The 18,032-nt window shown below is 42.8% G+C and overlaps 1 protein-coding gene across 2 annotated transcripts in view; it reads left to right on the top strand.

Moving 5' to 3' along the window:
- Nucleotides 1–18,032, top strand: part of ECT2L (epithelial cell transforming 2 like) — an 80,307-nt gene that overhangs the window by 15,119 nt on the left and 47,156 nt on the right. The window lies entirely within an intron of this gene.

Below are 18,032 nucleotides of genomic sequence, written 5' to 3' on the forward strand. Positions count from 1 at the left end.
AATTGTTACCTGAACAACGGATCTGAAATGAACGGATCTGAAAAATATCCGAGGAGTTACCAGGGAAGTGACATTTAGGAATACGGGCAAGAATGGTTAACGATAGTCGCCACCGATTGCCAATGGCTTCTTGTTCTTTTCTTGCCCTTGCCTCCTATGTCTGTTATTTGCTTTGAAATACTCCAGCAGAGATGGTGCGATATTTGAATGCACTGGTTGAAATTACATACAGGAACAGTTAGTGTTTTGATCAGGATTTAATGCTCTAAGCGTGATTAGCTAGCACTGTTACTGGAAAGGTCACAATGTCTCAGTTATTACAAGATACTTTGCTAGTTAGCATAGCAAATATCAGACAGACATGAGTTATTATCAGAGCAACCAGTGGCTTGTTCATTTGTCAGATGAACGGTAGAAATGGATTCTTTGGAGAAATTAAAGGTATTTAGATGTGGGACTGAAAATATTCTAGAGAGCCCTCCGACACACCTGTTCCTGGCTGAAAAATCCAGCCAGCCCAGTAGCAGGTGCTTGTAAGACTTTATCCCCAGATCAATGGCCTTGCCAGTCTGGGGGTTTCTGGTAGCCTGAGGCTAGCAATGAGGGTAATAGTAGAATCTCACTTCCGGAACATTGCACTTTCTCAACTGAGCAAACCTTTCACCCAAAGGACAGAGAGCTGGGACTCCTTCAAGCCCATAGAGGAGACTGTATGAAGTGCTTGGGGTTGTTTACTGGGTTTGTTTAGGGAAACTGTAGGTATAGCAACGTTTGGTGTTAGTTGTTTTCACTACAGCCTGGTGGTGAGGTTGTTGGGAGAGGCGAATCTCTGAACTGCTGAGGTAGCTACCAAAAAGCGCCAGAGTTGTGTAAAAACCGGATTGGCCTATTTTAATTTGTAATACCTGCCTTCCACCCTTTCTCACACTTCCTCCTGCCTGTCTCTTTTCAGTCAGCCATTTCTTCTCTCCTACCTGCTTGCTCACCTGCTCTCCTGCGTACCCTCGCCTGCATCCGTGGGTGCACAGTGGTTTGTCCACAGACGGTCCCCGATGGAGTCACCAAGTCACCGGAGGGAGGCAAGCACCTTCCTGGCTGTGTTGAAAAAGGCTGCAAAAACAGGCCACAGAAAAATAAGCTCTTTAGTCAATGCTTAAAAATCAGGGAAGGGAACTTTTTATGGGAGTCATTGGCTGGGTTTCCTTTTAGTCCAACTTTACAGCTTTCAAGATAAAATAATAGACCAAACCCCAAATCCAAAATTGCTTGTGGTACATCATGTTCTCTTCTCATGTATCATAAACCACGCAATTTTAGCTGTAACCACTGGAGGTCAATAGAGATCTTGTGGTATATTTTGAGGCTCATTAACATTAGGCCTGACATTTTGTCACTGGAAGTCGTAGCCTTTGTCTGGTACCTGAGTTTTTACTATGGCATAAGGATATGGGACTAATCTGCTCAGTGGAATTACTTTGCCTTGTTTCATAGTAGCTGCATTTCTGCAGAGAGCTGTGTAGGTTTCATAGTTTCATATGAAGCTATTATTACATATTCTGGGCTGCTGCTTTTAAGGGGAAGTTGTATGTCAACTTCTGGTCTCTAGATTTGGCATCCTGAACCCATCTTTAATTTGTAGTGGTGGTTTTGTTGCTGAACATCAATTAGTTTATTCCCCAAAATTTAGATTATTTTTTTTTTAATTTATTTCAGTGAGAGAGTGTGAGCAAGCAGGGGAGAGGGGCAGAAGGAAGGAGAGAGAGAGAGAGAGAGAGAGGGAATCAATGCAAAACTCAAACCCACGTGACCCTGTGATCACGATCTGAGGTGAAATCAAGAGTCAGATGCTCAACCAAATGAGCCACCCAGGTGCCCCTGGATTAAGTCTTTCTTCCTCTCTCTTTGGGTCAGCCATGTCTCCTCTCCTGCTAACTAACATCTACAGAAACTATTTGCTCATAGTCTATCCATTCGAGTTATGCTTGATTTTAATTAAACGTAAAAGCCCAATTCATTTTAGTTTTTCAAGTCAGCGCAATCAACTTTCTTTTAGACATCTTTATTGATATAGAATTCACATGCAATAAAAGTCATCATTCAAAAGGTACAAGTCAGTGGTTTTAGTATATTCACAGAGTTGTGTAAACACTACCACAATCTAAGTTTAGGGCATTTGCAACACCCCCGAAAGAAACTTCCTACCCATTAGCAGTAACTTTCCATCTCCACCCCCAGCACTGGGCAACCGTGAAATCTACTTTCTGTTTCTATAAATTGCCTTTTCTGTACTTTTCATATAAATACAGTCTTACAACACGTGGTCTTCTGTGACTGGCTCTGTTCTTGTATTGTTGTTAAATAACAAAATGCAACCAAGTAAATGGGCGGCACCCATTTAGCAAGTGGAGCTGGACTCTAAGAGGAGTTGTACAAAATAAAATGGAAGGAAAAGCTTTTATGGTTGGAGGGTGGGGGTAAGAAAGCTATTAGCAAAAGAAAAGGATTGTTCCAAACAAGGCTGTTTGCTAGGGGAAAGAAAAAGCAACAGGTCTTATCACGTAGATTGCCTCATCTTTCTCCGGGGGATAGAGACTGTGTACCAGACTTGTTGGTGCAGATGGGAAGAAAAATTTTCCTGACTGACCGGTTAAAGCCCCATCTCTGGGGGAGGCTGAAACTGCAATTATTGGGTATTAAGCCGAGGTTTGGCAACTCGGTCTAAGTGACACCATTTGGGGCCCGTGATTTTCTTTGTTCAGCCAATGTTCCCAAGGGTCATCCATTTTTTAGCAAATATCCGTACTTCTTTCCTTTTTGTCGTTAAATAATATTCCATGGATGGATAGTCCATATTTTATTTACCCATTCCTAAGTTGACGGACATTTGTGTTGTTTCCACATTTTGGCGATTGTGAATAATGCTAAGAACATCTGTGTGCAGGCTTTTCTAGATGGATGTCTTTATTTCTTTTAGGTCTCTACCTAGAAATGGAACTGCTGGGTCAAATAGTGACAGTGCAATCAACTTTTGGTTGTTAAACATTTCTTTTGAACCCTATTTATTCTTATAGTCCCTGTTCCCCCACCACTGAATCAGCTTATGGATGCATGAGAGAATTTAGCATTGCTTGAATGTCTGAAGTATTTATATGTAAACCGGGCTGTATGGTACAAACCCTGTTTTCAAGGCAGAGGAGCCATTGTTTAGATGTTTTGTTTTATAATTTCTGAATATTTTGTCTTAATGGAAGCAGTCACAGTTATAAAGGTATTAAATAGGATATTGTGGTATAGGGTGAACTGGTTGTCACAAATTTCTTTGAAAGTTTTTTCTTAATCTCAGTGAGGTAAGATTTTTCTTTTCTGTGCTAAACTATATTCCACATTGTTCAGATTTTAAAAAATTTCTTTTAATGTTTGTATTTATATTTGAGAGAGAGCAAGACAGAGTGCGAGCAGGGGAGGGACAGAGAGAGAGGAGAACACAGAATCCGAAGCAGGATCCAGGCTCTGGGCTGTCAGCACAAAGCCTGACCCGGGGCTTGAACCCACAAACCGTGAGATCATGACCTGAGCCGAAGCCAGATGAAGCTTAACTGACTGACCCACCCAGGCGCCCCTTAAGAAGATTTCTTAAATGGAGTTTCATGATATTTAAGACATTTTTCAAAGGTTCAGCTTCTTAAACCATCACTCTGGCAAGTTCTTCCTCACCTCAACTCTAGTGGCCCCTCTCCTGGGACCTTTCCTGCACATCTTCCACCCCCAGCAATGTTTACAAACCTCTATCATGGCATTTCCCCCAGTATATTATGCTTATATGACCACGTGTCTAAAAGCTTCCGTTAATGTCATCCCCCTGCCACTCAATTAGGCTGACTTTTCCTATGACTCCCAAAAGGACACTGGGCTGTCTGCGTCTGTCCCTCAAAGAATCCCATGAGAAGTTTGCCTCTGGTCTCCTAGCCACACTGGTGGGACCGGTTTCTAATTGCCCCGACTCAGCAGCAGGCAACGCCCCACACAAAGGCCTTTCATTCCAGGGCTGGAGCTGTTCAAACCTGTAGCTTTCCCCGGTGGGTCCTTGGGGCGACATTCATGCAAGTGCAATCCCAAGACACAGATGGACTGTCTTCTTGTGTGTGTGTGGCATGTGTGTGTCGGTGGAGAGGGAGGGACATGAACAGCGAAGGATTCACTCTCATCATGTGTGTCCATCACAGCCGACCAGAAATGGGGTGGTCCAGAAAAATGTACAGTGAAGAGAGAATACCCCCCACACTCACCTCCCTGCACCCACCCCCTCTTTCCAAGCGGCCCGTGGGAGGAGCTCAGGCCAGGATGTCTATCCCATCTGTGAACTGTGAGGAAATCTGGTGTATGCATTTCCCAGAGACGATGCATCTAGGTTAAATTTGAATTCAGAACAGCCCCATCACTCTGAGTTCCTGAGCACCCATTTGAAAGGAGACTGTTTCTGTGTGGAGGTAGCAGAGAGCATATTCAAAGGCCCACTGGGTTTCTAAATATCCAAGACGAGTCTGGAAATCTGGTTCCTCCTGAGTCTCTCTCTCCTCAGCCCCTGGTTTTGGACATGCTCCCGTCCTTTCACATAGATCCCATGGTCATGGATAACCATCATTTGTCACTGGGGCAGTTTTTAGAAGTGGATGAAGCTAAGAAGGAAAACCCTTGAGTTTATTGGGTGGGGATGGGGACAGAGGGAGAGTGGATGGTGGGAAGGTCATTGGCTTATGCTAGGCAAAGCCTGTGCGCTTGAAATTCTCACTTCCCATTTTGTAAGTGGTACCACTCTTCTATGGTGGTGCCACACTTTAAAAGGTTTAACCTTGTCTTTACAGCACTTAGCACCACCTGACATTATGTTATATACAGTACTTGCTTACTTACTGTGTGTCCCCTCCACTAGACTGTAGCTCTGTGAGGGCAAGAACTTTTTCTGGTGACTGTGTCCCTAACATTTAGAACAATACTAGGTACACAGCAGCCACTGGGTAAATGCTTGCTGAATGAAGAGATCCTAAACACTCCTAATTACAAGAATAGCAAAAAAAAAAAAAATGATCAGAACAACTTTTCATTTGCTAGCTCCCTGGGAGGAAGGAACTTTTCTTTTTTTTTTTTTTTTAATTTTTTTTTCAACGTTTATTTATTTTTGGGACAGAGAGAGACAGAGCATGAACGGGGGAGGGGCAGAGAGAGAGGGAGACACAGAATCGGAACAGGCTCCAGGCTCTGAGCCATCAGCCCAGAGCCCGACGCGGGGCTCGAACTCCCGGACCGCGAGATCGTGACCTGGCTGAAGTCGGACGCTTAAACCGACTGCGCCACCCAGGCGCCCCAGGAAGGAACTTTTCAAGATATTCCAAGTTCTCAAGTATGGGCGATTACTAATACTTTGCCTCACTCAAGACTTTTCACTATTGAATTAACTCATGACTCCTATAAAACAATTCCAGAAGGAGTTTTGCACAGTAATAATCCCCAAGGGTGGCATGTCACACAACTCCGGGGGTGCTGTTTTCACACTGTCATCTGTGTTAATGGCACCTCCTGAAGTCGTTCATTGCACAATTTCCCAAATGCCGCAGCCCTGATAATTAATGCTACCGGCCGTTTATAAGGCACATGATATTAGCTTCCACAGCTACCAAGAATCCTATTACTTCTGTGTAGGGGAGTGAAATTCCCAGATAAATCATAGGAAAATGGAGAAAGGTTTTAAGAGAACATTTGTCTCTGTTCTGTATTGAAGAATCTGTTTAGGAAATGTCCAGGAGGGTTACGGCAGAGTAAGCATAGAGGTGGCTGCACACGAGCCCTAAGTAGGCTAGCAGGTCTTAGGAACAGAAGAAGAAAACCCCAAGTGCACAGTAAGCATTCAGTGGATGTTTGTCATCTTTCCTCCTGTTCTCCCGGTGTATTCTTTTGATGTCATGGTTAGAATGCTTTCAGGTGCAAATAACAGAAATGGGAATTCAAACCAGCTTCAGAAGAAACGGAATGCCTTGATAAGGATTGGTCTAGCTTCAGGCTGGGAGAGATCCTTGGATTCAAACAATGTCACCCAGGCTGTGGGGCCTGCCTGCCTGCCCCCCTACTCCCCCCACCCCCACTGCCTTCTCTTAGCTCAGCTTCCTTCCTCTGTTGCATAAAACTAAAACAGTAAGTGCAAGACCCTTGTGCAGGAAATTATAAACTTGTGTTAAGGACAGTTAAAACAAAAACTGAAAGAAGATGTGCCATGTTTAAAGATGCCCATTGTCTTGAAATTAGTCTTAAAGTTCAGGTCAGTCTAGTGCAAATTCCCAAATAGGATATTCTTATGGACCTCGAGAAACTGATTCTAAAGCGAATCCAGAAAATAAACGGGATAGTGACAGGGGCGCCTGGGGTGGCTCAGTCAGTTAAGTGTCTGACTGTTGATTTCAGCTCAGGTCACGATGTCAGGGTTCATGGGACTGAGCCCCGTGTCAGGCTCTGCAGAGACAGTGGGAACCTGCTTGAGATTCCTGTCTCTCTCTCTCTCTCTCTCTCTCTTCTCTCTCTCTACTCCTCCCCAGCTCACATGCACATGCTCTCTCCTCAAAATAAAGAAATAAAACTTAAAAAAAAGAAAATGGATACCAACAGTTAAGAAAAGTATAAATATAAAGGAAAAAAAAAAGAGTAAGAGTTATATTACCAGATATAAAACCACATTTACCCCTTTAAGAAATACCTGTAGTCAGATCTCAAGTATAGAGGGGAGCAAGGACAGAGACAAGTAAGAACTCTGAACTAAAGGGGCAACCCGTAAAGGTTGGGTAGATCAGCCGCCTGGGCAGCTACATAGATGTTTTCTTTCTTTGGTGCCTGTTCAGTGGGCCAGACACTGTTGGTTACCCGCGTGCCATCACCATTGCCTGTTTCTTCTCCATATTCCTGACAGAGGCCCTTCTCCCCAGGCATTATGTGTTTCAGAGGTGGCTTGTCACCCTGCCCCACCAAGGGTGAGTCAGGCTTGGACAGGTTCACGATGATTCCACCCCCTTGGTGGCGTCTGGATTACGAAAGGGCATGTAGACACTAATTCTGCCTAAGGTCACACGGCGAGTGGCTGCTAGAGAGCTTCTGGAAGAGTTTTCTTTCGCTATCAAAGGGACTTAATAGGGGCTTGAGGGAAGGGACACGCCCTTTCCATCTGTGGTTCCTGTTGTGTGAGGATAATCGCTCACTTTGTTAGTCATTCGGAAATCACCTCAGGGAATGAGCCTAAGGACCAAAGCAAACTACTGAGGAGGCAAAGTGAAAATATGGAAGATTCTGGCCTTTGATGACCTCATTGAGTCCTTGAATTCACTAACCCTGGAGCTGCCCTGATTTTCCCTATTGCTTAAGTGAAAGGAAGATAAATAGGTTTAATATGGCCCATAATGATCCATTTATGGGCCCTTCTCTGGTCATATCAACCCTCTGGAATTTAGCTGTGAACCAGCTACCTTTAGAAAAATAAAATGCATCGAAAGCTCAACTGACGCTCTTTACACATGGGAGAGAGCCAATTAGATTCCCATGCAGGTCTCAGAACTTCATGAGCTCAGGGCCCTCCAAAAGGAGTTCCACCCTCCTCCTAAGACCGCCCTACACACACCCAGTGCTTTGTACTCGGCTTCTTGACATGAGCCCCGGGATCTGCTGCTACTGGAAGTCAAATTCCCGGATGCTGAGAAGGGCTGGGCCCATAGGATCACTTGGAGTTTGTAAAAACAGACTCTGAACCCCATCCGTGGAGTTTGGCTCAACACACGGGGATGGGGCCGAGGAAGCAGTATTGACTCCATTCCCAGAGTGCTGTGGCGCACAGCCAAGGGTGACCTGATGGCCCCAAGAGTCCACTCTTCCACAGAGGCAGGAACGCAGGATGCACGAGTACCCCGTTCCTTCTATTTCCAACGAAACAGAATGATCTGTTCGGGTTCTCTAGATGCCTTTTTCATCTTTCCCTGGCACTGCCGCTTCGTGGGTTTCGAATGTTTCGTTGTGAGGTAACCCCCAAACTTGACACGAGTAATAAAGGAAATATCTCCCTCTCCTATAATTGAAAAAATCGGAGTAGGTTTGGCTGCAGTTGAAGCTCAATTCAGAGGTTCAGTAATAAAACCAGTGACTTGATTCTTTCTGCTCTTCAGCTCTGCCTTCGGCAGTCCTGGCTTCATTATGAGGTTTCCTCCGTTGTGAATGGACATACAAATAATTTCTTTGTTTGAGCTTCACTCTGCTTGGACTAGCACAGGTCCATGCCTACTTTTGCCAGTTGCTGTGGCCAGGAGATTGACCCAAATAAATGGAATCAGCCTTTATTCATATGCATTTTGGAGTCAGGGATGGAATCGGCTTCTACAGAACCACATGGATCACCCTTAGAAACTGAAGTTATTTTACCGGAAGAAGGGGAAGTAAATGATGGGTGTCGGAAGAATGCTGTCTCTTCATTCCAGCATTCAACAATTATTTACTGAATGCCTACCATGTGCCAAACACAACTCTGAGTGCCCGGGATTCAACACTAAACAGAGTGTAAAACATTCCTGCCCTCTGAAGTTCATATTTTAGTAGAATAAAATATGTCCTATTTCAAGACAAGGGGATGTTCCCTGCCTCTCACCGGATATCCGAGAGCGCAATGTAGCACCAGCACAAATATTTTGGAGTGTTTTCCGTGTTTCAGAAGTTAGAGCAATGTGGCAGACTGAATAGTGGCCTCCAAGTATGTCCACACCCTCACCCTGGAACTCGTGGATGTTACGTGATGGGGCAAAGGCAGTTTGCAGATGTGATGAAGGATGTTGAGGTGGGGAGGTTATCCTGCATGATCGGGGCTCAGCGTAATCACAATCGTCCTTAAAAGGGAGGCAAGGGGCGCCTGGGTGGCGCAGTCGGTTAAGCGTACGACTTCAGCCAGGTCACGATCTCGCGGTCCGTGAGTTCGAGCCCCGCGTCAGGCTCTGGGCTGATGGCTCAGAGCCTGGAGCCTGTTTCCGACTCTGTGTCTCCCTCTCTCTCTGCCCCTCCCCCGTTCATGCTCTGTCTCTCTCTGTCCCAAAAATAAATAAACGTTGAAAAAAAAAATTAAAAAAAAGAAAAAAAAGGGAGGCAAGAGGCCCGACAGACAATGTCATGCCAGAAGCAGTGGGAGAGATGGAGACGGTGTGGACAATGCTGTGCTTCGAGAAGCGGCCACGAGCCAAGGACGGCCGGCCGCTTCTAGAACGCGAAAGGGACAAGGGGACAGATTCTCCCCTCCGAGCCTCCAGAGGGGGTCAGCCCTGGCAGCACCTTGACTGGAGCCCAGTGAAACTGATTTCAGACTTCTGACCTCCAGAACTCTGAGAACATACATTTGCACCTCTCTAGGCCAGTTAAGTCAGCAGTAATTGTTAAACAATGAACAGGAAGTTAATACAAGTAGTGCTTTTCTATTTTTATTATTTTTTTCATTCCTTATTCTAACTTACACATGTTTTCTCAGCCCCCGCCAAGTCAGAAGCACCGTACCAAGTGCTGGGGGCATAGCAGCAAATAACACAAACACCATGCCTTCTTCCTTGCGGCTTGAGGTGCAGTGGAAGAGAAAGACTTTAAATAGTGAATGAGCCCCAAATGGATGGAGTTTGAGGGTCACCAGGAACGGAAACACAAAAACCATGCTTAGATTACATTATAGTGCACATCAAGTGTAAAGGATACAGGTTTCAGCAGAGGACAGGAGATGACATTGAGGGGGAGTGCTCTGTGAGCGGCAGGGAGCCTCCTCCGACAGGCAAGGATGTGGGCAGCAGGAATGGTCAGCCTGTTGGGGAGGTGGGGGGATTCTGTCAGCACCCCAGAAATATCACCCTAAAATTTCACTGCCATTACCTTACATGGTCACCAATATTGTTGCGAAAATGGCTTCCCACCAGCCACATAACTTAGACCCGCCATGCTGGTTCCAGGTACACTTTCTTGCTCCTTCCCCAGCACCATATTGCTTCACTGGCCACAAGTTATACCGTATGTATCATACATGGAAGGTCGTACTGCACTTTGATAACAGTGAGAAGTCTGTGTACATGCATTCTCCTTTATTTCCCAAGCAGCTTGACCAGCCCCCCCGGATATCAGATAAATAGCTCCGACCGTGCTCAGTAGCAAGGAAAAGTAAGGAGACCTCAGCGGGTCCAGGGGATCAGGACAGCCTTCCCCTGAGGATCTGACATTTAGGCTGGAGTCTGAAGGATACGTAGGAGGCTAGACAAGCAAGACTAGGAGAATGAGTGTTCCACTTGGTAGGGACTACCTGTGTGGAAGCCTGGGGCCTTCTTTATCTCTTCAGGTAGTAATTCCGGCTATTTTGTAGAAGCACTGGAAAATGTGAGTAGGCAAAAGAGGAAAATCACCCAGAATCCCCCACCCAGAGATAACCTATTTTTTATGCTTATGTGCCTCCATGTAGCTATGATCAGCATAGACAAACTATTTAAAATCTTTAAAAAATTTTTTAAGTTTATTTATTTCTGAGAGTCAGAGGAGAGCGAGCGGGGGAGGGGCAGAGCCACAGGGAGAAAGACAGAATCCCAGTCTGTACCGACAGCACAGAGCCCAACGTGGGGCTCGAACTCACAAACTGCGAGAGAGGACCTGAGCCAAAATCAAGAGTCAGACACTTAACCGACTGAGCCACCCAGGCGCCCCATTTTAAAATCTAAAAAGATTTTAAACTCTTCAGTCACCCTTCCTTATCGCTTTCCCCACACCCAGCTTTGTTCTCTCATTCACCGAAGACTTTGGCATACGTTCTCCCCTCCCTTTATTCCCCAAACCTAATCATTATTCTGTGTGGACCCTGGCATCCGTTGTTGAAGCCCACCTAACCCAGACCCTGGCCGTGCCATAAAGTGGTGGTAAAGCCACCAGTCGAGACTCCAGGGTACTGCCCGGGGAGCAAGAAAGCAGGGACCTCTGCCAACGTGACTTCCCCTCTCCAGGCCACCGCTGCAAGCTGTCCTCTCAGTGGTTTTCATCGCAGTTTGGGCCGCTTCTTTCTCCTTCTTATCAGAAATTTAAGAGCTGAGAATTAGATTCAAGTTCCGTATTACTAAGCCTTGTTATTTTTGCAAAGTACACATTGTACATTCAGTAGCACACGGCAAAGTAGTGTCATGAATTATTTAAATGAAGATATCCTTGTCACAATAAAGGAGCAAAGCACATTTTGTTCATTGTCTCTTTACATGTTGTTATTTCTCTTCACGGATTTCTTACTTTGCAACATTAACTAAAATGCAATGAGCCACGATGTCATTACCACAAACTACCCTAGTTCTGCTGCTTGGGTACTGATTTTTTTTTTTTTTTTCTTCTTTTTATGTGGCTGAAGCATTTTCCTTTTTTCTTGCTTAAGATTCATTATACTTGAATGTGTCCTTGTAGCAGTGCTTGCTAGGAACAAATGTAAAACATGTATAAGTGAGGTCCACTTTAAAAGTAACTCAGATCCTTGGGGTGCCTTGCTGGCTCAGTCAGTGAAGTGTATGACTCTTGATGTCGGGGTTGTGAGTTCGGGCCCCGTGCTGGTTATAGAGATTGCTTAAAAATACAAATCTCTTGGGGGCACCTGGGTGGCTCAGGTTATGACCTCAAGTTTCGTGAGTTTGATGTGACCAACGCATCAGGCTCTCTGCTGTTAGCATGAAGCCTGCTTCAGATCCTCTGTTCCCATTCCCCTGCCCACCCCCTGCTCTCTCTCACTCAAAAATAAAAATAAAACATTAAAAAAAAAGAAGAAAAAAGAAAGAAAATATTTGGGATACCTGGATGGCTCAGTTGGTTAAGCATCTGACTCTTGATTTTGGCCCAGGTCATGATCTCATGGTTCATGAGATCAAGCCTCATGTCAGGCTCTGCATGATCAGCTTGAGATTCTCTCTCTCACGCCTCCTCTCTCTCTGCCCCTCCCCACTTGCTCTCTTCAAAATAAATAAACTTAAAAAAATAAAATGATACATAAATAAACCGTAACTCGGATTCAGTTCTTCTCCTTTGCTTGGCTGGGATGGAACAGTAGACGGTGTGCGGTGGGAAGGGGGGGGAACAAAAAACTCAAGATACTGAGGCCCGTCTTTTTTTTTTTTTTTTTTTTCAACGTTTATTTCCGGGACAGAGAGAGACAGAGCATGAACAGGGGAGGGGCAGAGAGAGAGGGGAGACACAGAATCGGAAACAGGCTTCAGGCTCTGAGCCATCAGCCCAGAGCCCGACGCGGGGCTCGAACTCACGGACCGCGAGATCGTGACCTGGCTGAAGTCGGACGCTTAACCGACTGCGCCACCCAGGCGCCCCTGAGGCCCGTCTTTGAAAAGGAGGCTGAAAACATTTCTGTTTTGCACCTTATTTTATTGATCTGCTTTATAATTTTAAGTGAGAGCATACTGTCCCTCCAAGAACCAGTGAAAGGATTATGAAGCCTGTCTGGGACAGTGAGGACTCAGATCAGCGATCCCCGGGGATTAGCTGTTCCTGGTGTCCTCGCTGCCTCATTGGGCTTGAATGTTAATCTCTCAACAATGAGAGGAGCCCTCATGACACTTTTGTCTGTGGATACGATATGCTGCCAGTACATGCACAATTCCATCCTATGGTCTCCTGCTTACACACACACACACACACACACACACACACACACACACGTGCACGCACGCACGCACTCCCCAGACTGGCATGCCAATATGTTCATTTTATCCATCTCTCTATCCCTCTATCTATTTACTTCATTATTTTTAATTATTATTTTAAAGTTCATTTATCCATTTACAGAGAGAGAGAGCACAAGCAGGTGAAAGGCAGACAGAAAGGAAGGGAGAGAAAATCCCAAGCAGTCTCCACACTATTAGCGTGGAGCTGATGTGGGGCTTGAACTCATGAGCCGTAAGATCATGACCTGAGCCGAACCAAGAGTCGGACACTTAACCGACTGACCCATCCAGGCGCCCCCACCATTAGGTTCATTTTGAACCCTGTTTGTCTTAGGTTGTGACAAAGCTGCATGGACAGGGATCAAGAATGAGCAGTGGCCTCAGATGAAGCCAGAGGAGTAGAAAACACACAACATAATAGGCAATCATTAAACCTTGCAAATGATGTAGGCAGCCTCTTCTTTAAAAACAGAAACCAGGGGCGCCTGGGTGGTGCAGTCGGTTAGAGTCCGACTTCAGCCAGGTCACGATCTCGAGGTCCGTGGGTTCGAGCCCCGCGTCGGGCTCTGGGCTGATGGCTCAGAGCCTGGAGCCTGTTTCCGATTCTGTGTCTCCCTCTCTCTCTGCCCCTCCCTCGTTCATGCTCTGTCTCTCTCTGTCCCAAAAAAATAAATAAAAACGTTGAAAAAAAAATTTTAAAAACAGAAATCAAAAAAAAAACCTTTTTATTTTGCAATAATTTTAACTTATAGAAAAATTCCAAAAACTTGTGGCAAATAATTCCTTTATACTTTTCACCTGGATTCCTTAATGGTTAACATTTTACCATTTCACCTTATTATGCTGAATCATTTGAGAATATGTTGCAAACATGATGCCCCACTAAAGCTAAGCATCTCAGTATGTGTTTTCAAAACAAACAAACAAACAACAAACAAACAGGACATTCTGCTGAAAAATCAAAGTACATCCTCCAATATCAAGAAATCAGCACTGATACAGTACTATGGTCTAATCCACAGATTCCATTTGAATACTCCTGATTGTTCCAACAATGTCCTTTCCTTCTCAGTCCAGACTCCATCCAGGGTCCTGTTTGTATTCGGTTTTCACGTCTCTATATCCACCTTTGATGGGGAGCAGTTCCTCAGTTCTTTCTTGTCTTTATTACTTAACCTTTCAAGAGTACAGACCTATTTGGGCACCTGGGTGGCTCAGTTGGTTAAGCATCCAACTTCGGCTCAGGTTGTGATCTCACGGTTCATTGGTTTGAGCCCACGTGGGGCTCTGTGCTGACAGCTCAGAGCCTGGAGCCTGCTTCAGATTCTGTGTCTCCCTCTCTCTCTGCCCCTTCCCTGCTCGCACTCTGTCTCTCTCTCCTTCAAAAATAAAATAAAACATAAAAAAAAAAAGTACAGACCTACTTTGTTGAATGACCTTCAATCTGTGATTGACTGATACTTCTTTAAGATCACATTCAGGTTATGTGTTCTTGGCAGGAATAACACAGAAGTGATGCTGTGTTCTCAGCGGATCACATGGGGCATACTATGTCGATTTGCCCCATTGCTCATTCTGTTGACTTATCATCACTTGGTTAAGATGATTAATTATTAGGTCTTTGGTACTTATTAATTAATAAGTAACTAAAAAGACTTTGAGTGATTAATTTTAAATTAACTTAAAAGTATTTGAATCTACGCAAGTACCCTGTTCCTCACCATACTTTCACCCACTGGGTTTAGAATCCATTGATGATTCTTATCTTGATGTAATTATTACTGTGATAGCTGCCAAGTGCTCATTTTCTAACTTCTTATTCCTTCTACATGTATTATTTATTGGTGTTCAGTTGCAAGATACAAGTTTCCCTTCTCTCCAAGATTATAGATGAGGCTCCAGTTAGGCAAGCAGTTTGGGTAAATTAATGATAAAGACAGTCTCTGGGTCTCATGGGTCTTCAGCAACTTGTTATGAAGATAACTAAGTTCTTTTTCGTCCCTAATTGGAGATAGTGTTTTCATTTCACATTGGAACTTCTGGGGCTTGACCCACCCTGTGGGAATTTAGCCTATGCATTCAGAGAAGGTCATAGAAAGTCAGAGAAGACACATTGCAGAATGAGATCCGGTCAGAGACAGGATTTGTCTTCCAGTGAGTTAATCTGTGTTCCATAGGACCTGGTAACAGGGTAGCAGTAGCCACTTAGCAGTGAAAAATAGTTTCCATGGTCCCCATGGCTTGAGATAAAGAGTTCTGGTGAGTTCTATTGCCAAATTTTCCAATCAGCTATGAGATTGGTCACAACATCTGTATTTCACTGAGATTGGAGGAGATTAGGGGTTCCAGGGAAGACTTCCATTTGCTAATCCTTGGATTGCTTCCAAACTTTCTTGTTCTAGTGATTCTTATTCACATATGATGACCTATTTGGTGGCTTGGGATTATAACAGATGTTTATGGCCAATATCCAGAGAGGGCAATTATGATTAAGTATCTCTTTTTTTTATAATTGGTGGCTACAGGGCCGCAATGCATCTTTCATGAACCATAAAACATCTCTTTGGTCTAAGGCCTACATAGCCCCCAGATTTTTATTCATTCAAGATCCATTTGTGCTTAGGTGGCACACAGAGTAATAATGTAAGAAGTGTTCTTGATGTATGCTATATTTTTATAAACTTTTAAAAATAGATATCACATTAAGAAATTATTGTTGAGGGGCACCTAGGTGACTCAGTCAGTTAAGCATCCAACCTCGGCTCAGGTCATGATCGCGCGTTTCATGGGTTCGAGCCCCACATTGGGTTCTGTGCTGACAGCTCAGAGCCTGGAGCCTGCTTTGGATTCTATGTCTCGTTCCTTCTCTGCTCCTCTCCTGCTTGTGGTCCATCTCTCTCTCTCAAAATAAATGTTAAAAAAAAAAATTCTTATTGAATTGTTTAGGCATGATGATGGTATTATAGTATATGTTTTTAAAATGCTCCTATTGTTTAGTAAGGCACACAGAATATCAAAGCAAGAAATCACAAGAGAAATGAGAATATTTCAAATGGAATGATGATGACAATATAACACATCTATGTGGGTGAGATGAGGCAGTGACCCGATGTTTTAGGCTAGCTTTAAAATAAAATGGGAGTAAGGGAGGAAGAAACAGGAGGAGGAGGGAGAGAGGAGGAAAAGAAAGAAGAGGAGGAGGCAGAGGAGGAGGAAGGAAAGATGATGATATAGCAGAAACCAGACTGGCTACAAGATGATAATTATTAAAATTGGTTAATGCAGGTCATAATAGTACTACAAACATTAGGGTGAAGTAAGACATTTTCACATAAAAAGAGAGTGATAAAATTTGTTGTCAGAAGACCTCCAGTGAAGAAAGGCTGAAACAAATTCTTCAGGCTAAGGAAATTGATAACAGATGGAAACTTGGATGTACAAGCAGGGATGGTAATGTGTGGGGAAAATGTAAAATTTTAAAGTTATTTTACAGACATATGACTGTTTAAAGCAAAACCAATGTATTATGGGCTTATAACATAAGTAGATGTGGTATCGTGACCAAAGCTTAAGGATGTCAAGAACTATACCATTGCACTGTTCTTTAATTTTATATGAATATTTACTCTAATAGACTATGAAATGTCACAATGCATTTGTACTTGCTAACAACAACTAATTGCATAATGCAAGAGATATCCTAAAAAGCCAATAAAGGCATTGAAATGGAATACAAAAAAAATTTATTATCTCAACCAAGACAGGAGAGGAGGAATAAATTTTCATAAAACAAATGGGAAAAGCAAAAAACAAATAAAATTAAGACCTGGATTCAACCATATCAATAATTATATAAATATAAGTGGACTAAACCTTCAAATAAAAGCAGTGGTTGTTAAATGAGCTTTAAAAAGAAAAAACAAACAAGATCTAACTGTATACTGACCACAAAGGATACACTGTAAATATAAAGATTCTGATTGGTTAAAAGTAAAAGGATAGGATATAAATACTAAGTATATAAAAGTAGGATGGCAATATTAATAGCAGACAAAATGGACTTCAAGATGAGGAATGTTACTAGAAAGACAGAGAGGGACATTATATAAGGAGAAAAAGGATCCTTCATCATGAAGTCATAAAAATAATAAATATGTATGTACCAAATAATAGAGTTTCAATTACATAAAACAAAACTGATTAAATTATAATAGAACAACTAAACAAAAAAAAAAATCAGTGAGAATATAGAACTGAGCAATCTTCTAAACCACCCTGACCTAATATTTATAGGAAATTAAAGCCAACAACTTCCCAATAGATGAGTTTTTTTATGAGCAAAATAACTTCACCAAGATACATAATTTCTTGGTCCAAAAAAATAAGACTCAATACATTTCAGAATTGTTAAAATCTAATTAAGTATAAGTTTTAACAACAATGCAATAAAATTTGAGATTAAAAAATATAAAATATCTAGAAAACCCAAAAATAGTTATCTAGAAAATCCAAAAATATTGGAAGCTAACTCACAAAAACATGTGGTCAAAAAAGAAAACACAAGGAAATTAGAATATTTCAAATTGAGTGACAATGAAAATACAACACATCTAAATGGCTGAGATGCAGCTGAAGTACAGCTTAGAGGAAAATATATCCTTTAAATTCTTACCTCAGAAAAGAAAAAAAAGGATTCAAATTACTATCTAAATTTCCACCTTAAGAAACTAGAAACAAACTCAAATTATACCCAAAGTAAGTAGAAGTAAAGAAATGATGAAGAGCTGACATCAATAAAATAAAAAATGAAGAGAGAAAATTTATGAAAACAAAGCTGTTAAAAAAAAAAAAAAAAGTAATTGAATTGATAAACTCCTGGCAAGAATAACCAAGAAAAAAGAAGAGAAAATTGCCAATATCAGGAATGAAAAAGGGAATGTTGCTATAGATCCTATAAACATTAAAAAGATAAAAGAGAATCAGAGGCTCCCGGTGGCTCAGTTAAGCATCTGACTCTTGGTTTTGGCTCGGTCACGATCTCACATTTCCTTCGCTGACTGCGCAGAGCCTGCTTGGGATTCTCTGTCTCCCTCTCTCTGCCCCTCCCCCACTTGTGGTGTCTCTGTCCCTCTCAAAACAATGAAATTAACTTAAAAAAAAAAAGATAAAAGAAAATCATCAACCATTTTATACTAATTAGTTCAACAATTTAAATGGTTGTTTTGCAGATTCCTTGTTTTTAAAAGTGGTTTTGTAGATTCCGCATACATGAATTGAGACAGTTTACTGCTTCCT

Source organism: Lynx canadensis, chromosome B2 (genome assembly GCF_007474595.2).
Source record: "Lynx canadensis isolate LIC74 chromosome B2, mLynCan4.pri.v2, whole genome shotgun sequence".
Lineage (NCBI taxonomy): Eukaryota > Metazoa > Chordata > Mammalia > Carnivora > Felidae > Lynx > Lynx canadensis.